Raw genomic sequence first — 6000 nt, 5'->3', positions numbered from 1 at the left:
TTTAATTTTTTTCATATGTCAAGAAGGAATTATCTTTTTTTTTTCAAAGATTCCTTTAGAGTTAAGAGCCTAGGAGTATTTGTTATATTTTTAATGAACAAATTAAGGTTAGCATGGTCAATTTTATTGTTAATTAATGCTAAAATATGGATTCTTTAATATGTGTGAAAACAATCAAAAAATCAATTAAAGTGGACCGGAGGGAGTAAGTATTAGCGTAACGGCCCGACTTGTTATTTTAAGAATTTATGCCCCGTTCAGCGACTTAAGGTCTCGATTAGCTTTGTAATATGTATTATGACCCGCGTGTATTGTCGAGTTTGGTTTTCGGAAGATTCAGAATTTAATTTAAAGAACAATTCTCATTTTTGAATCTTAACTCGAAAGAGTTGACCATAGAGTTAACTTTTGAGCAAACGACTCCGGAATGAAATTTTGATGATGTCAATAGCTTCGTATGGTAATTTCGGACTTAGGCGTATGTCCGGATTTGGATTTGGAAGTCCGTAGGGCAATTCGACGTATTTTGGCGAAAGTTGAAAAATAGAAGATTTTTGAAAAGTTCAACCGAAGGTTAAATTTTTGATAACGAGATCGGATTTAGATTTCGGAAATTGGAACAGATCCATTACGTCATTTATGACTCGCGTCCAAAATTTGAAGTCATTCCGGATTGATTGGTTACGTTTCGGCGCAAAATATAGAAGTTGAAAGATTTGAAAACTCATAATTCGATTCGATGCGCGATTCGTAATTTCGGCATTGTTTGACATGGTTTGAAGTATCGACTAAGTTCATATTGTATTTTGGGATATGTTGGTATATTTGGTTAAGATCCCGAGGGCCTCGGATGGATTTCGAAAGGTTAACGGAGCAATTTGGACTTGAAGAAAATTATTGGAAAATGGGCAGCAGTTAGTGGAATCGCTTCTGCGATGCCATGGTAGCTGAAGAGTTAATGTGATGATCCAAAGTGTCATCTTTATATTTAATAATTAATTATATGTGTCTAAGACCTCGAAAATTACTATTTATCATTCCTCGACTTGCGTGCACAGTCCGTAAAATTTTTCGGAAAGTTTCTGTAATCATCCTTTATTTCATATTTAGATGCAAGAAATTGAATTTTTTGTAAAACTTTCAAAAAACAAAAAATTTAGATTTAAAGGTCCATTTAACATCGAAATTTGATAATTTTTTTATGGTTGGACTCGTCTCGGGATGGGTGTTCGAATTTCGTAAGTTTTTCCGAGATTTGAGACCTGGGCCCTACTGTCGATTTTAAAAAGGAATTACGAATTTTAATCCGGAAAATTAGTAAATTCATATGGAATTAATTCCTACAATTTGTATTGAATATATTAAATTGTTTATGACTAGATTTGAGAATTTCGGACACTAATTCGCGAGGCAAGGGTATATTGGAAATTTAAAATTTGATTTCGAAGCGAAGTAAGTGTCGTGGTTAACCTTGACTTGAGGGAATAGAACCCTTAAATTATTTGTTATGTGAAATGCATGTGGACGACGTATAGGCGAGGTGAGGAGTGTCTATACGTCGTCAAATTAATTGTCTGCATAAATATTGAAAATCCTAAAATTATTTTAATACACGAATTAATTGATATAATAATTATTTCTCTCCTATTTTTTGTCAAATATAAATTCTTAAATTCCTGCAATAATTGCTACAGGCTTATTTGATTTATGTGCATTAATTGCTACTTGACATTTAGCATATTAAATATTAAATTGCCTATTTTCTCCCTGATTTTCATAATAAATTGCTATTTGTCATTGTTTGTTTCATAATTAAATCATAATTATTGTATGCTTGTTATCTTAAAATTTTATATTAATTATTGTATTTATTGGGCCAGTTTCTCCTATGAGAATTGGTAAATGAATATATTAGAGGAGCGGGTTGCACGCCGCAACAGAATTGATTGAAATGAATATATTGGGGGATCGGGTTGCACGCCTCAACAGACTTATTAAAAAGTCCATATTGGGGGTTCGGATTGCACGCCGCAATAGACTTTATTAAAAGTCCATATTGGGGGATCGGATTGCACGCCGCAATAGACTTTATTAAAAGTCCATATTGGGGGATCGGATTGCACGCCGCAATAGACTTTTTTAAAAGTCTATATTGGGGGATCGGATTACACGCCGCAACAGACTTTATTAAAAGTTCATATTGGGGGATCGGATTGCACGCCGCAACAGACTTATTTAAAAGTCTATATATATACTTGATTAAAATAAATATATTGGAGGGTTGAAAATGAATATATTGTGGAAACGGGTTGCACGCTGCAACGAAAATTGGTTGAAATAATAATTTATTATGACTGCTGAGTTGGATTCAACTATTAGAAATGAGTTACCTGAGTTAATTCTATTATTGTGGTTATTACTATTATTGCGTACAGGTTAATGTAAGTGACCTGCCTTAGCCTCGTCACTACTTCGTCGAGGTTAGGATCAGCACTTACTAGTATATGGGGTCGGTTGTACTGATACTACACTCTGCACTTCTTGTGCAGACTTCGGAGTTGGTCCCAGCGGCGTACCATATACTTGCTCGGATTTCAACTACTCAGAGGAGACTTGAGATATAATTGCACTGCGTCCGCAGTTCTGAAGTCCCCGTCTACCTTATTTTAGCTGTGTGATATCTTTAAGACAGTTTTATTTTATTCAGACCTTTATTTGTATTATTCTAGAAGCTCGTGCACTTGTGACACCAAATTCTGGGATGGTATTTAGACAGCGCTATTTTATGGATTATTCACTACATTTTAGACTTTACTTCCGCATTTATTTTTTTGTTATTAATCAATTTAAAATTATTTTAAAATGAATAATATTATTCTAACGTTGGCTTGCCTAGCAAGTGAAATGTTAGGCGACATCACGGTCCCGATGGTGGGAATTTCGGGTCGTGGCAGTTGGTATCAGAGCACTAGGTTACATAGGTCTCATGAGTCACGAGCAAACTTAGTAGAGTCTGAAGGATCGGTACAGAGACGTCTGTACTTATCTCTCAGAGGCTATGAAGTTTAGGAACAATATCACTTCTTTCATTCCTTATCGTGCGACATTGATTTTGCTTGAAACCTATATCTCGTATTCCTTTGTACCCACTCGTATATGACATTGCGCACTCGGTATTAGTTGTGCACCGACGGTTCGTGATGCCGCAAATGGTCTACGAGGGAGCCAGAGATGCTCAAACATTGCATCAACGTGTGATTCCGACTGAAGATGCGGACGTATTAAGAGATCACCCAGTGAATCATGTGGGGGTGCAATGGACCTTGGCATCTGGTTGATTTATACGAGTTGTGAAGGTTAATATTGTGGACCATCAGGCGTGGTGAACTATGAATTCGCGCCGAGTGGGGGAGTCCACTATCAATGAATGGATTGCGATGTTATATCAGTTTTGACCTAAAATGTATATATGTGGTACTGAAAAGTTCCCCCAAAATTTACATGTATTTAAGGCCTGAGATTTTGTAGAGGATAAGGTTGGGACTTGCGGTATGTCCGCCTCCTTAATAATCCTATACTTCAGTACCAAAGAAGTTAGAGAAACAACATTAAATTTACAAAAGGTCTACTCAGCGTGGACGTCATGGTTGCAAATTTTGGGGTGCTTCGGAGGAAGTACAGTGGTTGACGAGATTCTGGACTATGTGGTTCGTGCCAAGATTTGTCTGTATGGAGCTCTACTTTTGTGATCCTTGTGTATAAATAGGGGTAAGGGTTATCCCAAACAAGAATCAAAGAGTATGTTAAGAAATGGGTCAGCTCATCAATATTGAGTCAGCATAACAAAAGAAGAAATTGGCCTTGGGAGAGATAATTCTCCACCGGTGTTCGTGGCAAGCCCATGAAGAGGGCAGACCAGCCAGAGAGCGAGTCCACAGACTCATTAAAAGACTCAATTATGATCGAAAAATTTTGTACGACTCAGGAGCTACAGGCTGATACTTCATTTCCGCTAGTAGTAGAAATTACCAAGATATTAGTATGTGTTCGGGGTGAAACTAAGAAGACCAAGAGGTCTCGAGGTTCGATTCAGTGGATTCTACTCTGCAAGTATAAATCATTATGGCGGGGGCTCGGGCAGTCAAGGCAGCCCAGTCTGCACACCGGATTACTTGGGGTGCTCCAGTAAGTTCTTTTAATGCACCACCGACATGAGTTTCCTACAATGGTTATTCCAGTTATCTGACATAGACTCAATGTGAGCACCCAAACCCGCAAATGAGTTGTTATGAATATGGTGATACTAGGCACATCATGAGAAAATTATCCCAAACTTGGGAAAGGCATATTTCATCAAAACACTCAGGCTACGTGCCCCATTACAGTTACTACACCACCCACACGACCAGTTAGGGGTGGAGGACATGCAGGTAGAAGGCGTCCTAGAGGTGGAGACCCAGTCGTTGTTATATTTGTTTTATGGTATGGCGGAGGTCGTTACATCAGATGGTGTCATTATAGGTACGACCTCGATTTAAAATAAAGGAATAATTTCCTTAACTTGATTCGGTTCTTAGTATCAAGACGAGTCCTCCTATTGTGCTCCACTTATGAGTGAGCTTCGTAATTCTATAATCTACTTATGTGTTTACTCTTGTTCGAAAGTTTTATGGAGATAACTATGCCTATCATTCCATGTTGGATCCTAATAAGATCTATGAGGCTAAAGGTACCTTTCTGGTACTCATTTCGGTAAGTTTTGATGTAATTTTCGGATAATTAATTACAAATTATAAATTATATGCCCTACCGGTGTGGGGTTCATTATGTGTTGTGATTTTGTGTAACCGAAATTATTTAAAAGGAGAAAATAGAAATTTTCGATTGGCACGATGTGCATATTACTTGTGATCCATAACCGAGGACGAGATCCTCGCATTTTTAATATAAATCGATATGTTTAAACCGGGCTACGAGCTGCGGTGAAAGTTATATAAGGACAAGATCTTTGTGAGGAAAATTCTTGTGTTTAAGTTCTCCCCTGTGAAATTAAATTTTCACTATAGCAATAATAGGGAGTCATGCTTATTTGAGAATTCTTGTATGAAATTCTATGTGCATATTTTCCAAATTCGTGTTTGTAATTATAGAGTTTTAACCTACGAGGTAGGTGCTCGCCCAGGTGGCGTTAAATGTTACTCATTAATTCAGGTAAATAATTATGAGGTCTTCATGCCTCGCATCTCGTTATCAGTATTGTGAAGGTTTGCAACGAGATTTTTGTTACCATGAGGTTAATTGGCAATTCTGTAATTGATCATGAACAACTATTAAGAATAAATATCCGCTGCCAAGAATTGATGACTTATTCGATCAGCTTCAGGGTGCCAAGGTATTTTCGAAAATTGATTTGAGGTCCGGTTACCATCAGTTGAAGATTAAGGCATCTGATGTCCCTAAGATAACTTTTCGGACTCGGTATGGGCATTACGAATTTCTAGTGATGTCATTTGGGTTGACAAATGCCCCAGCAGTATTTATGGATTTGATAAATCGGGTATTCAAGCCCTATTTGGATTCTTCCGTGGTTGTATTCATTGATGATATCTTGATTTACTCTAGCAATCTTCGGAGTGTGCTTCATACTTTGAAGAATAATCAGTTATATGCCAAATTTTCAAAATGTGAGTTTTGGTTAGACTCAGTTGCCTTTTTAGGGCATGTTGTATCGGCAGAAGGCATAAAGGTGGATCCTAAGAAGATTGAGGTTGTTCAGAATTGTCCTATACCTACTTCAGTTACAGAGATTCGGAGTTTCCTGGGTTTGGCGGGTTATTATCGTCGATTCGTGGAAGGGTTTTAATCTATAGAAAGCCCATTGACCAGACTGACCCAGAAAGGTATCCCATTCAGATGGTCAGACGAGTGTGAGTTGAGCTTTCAGAAGCCCAAGACTGTTTTGACTACGGCGCCCGTGTTGGTATTACCCACAGGGTCAAG

This window comes from Nicotiana tabacum, chromosome 23, assembly GCF_000715075.1.
Source record: "Nicotiana tabacum cultivar K326 chromosome 23, ASM71507v2, whole genome shotgun sequence".
NCBI classification, from domain to species: Eukaryota; Viridiplantae; Streptophyta; class Magnoliopsida; order Solanales; family Solanaceae; genus Nicotiana; species Nicotiana tabacum.
This window is presented reverse-complemented; position numbering follows the sequence as displayed.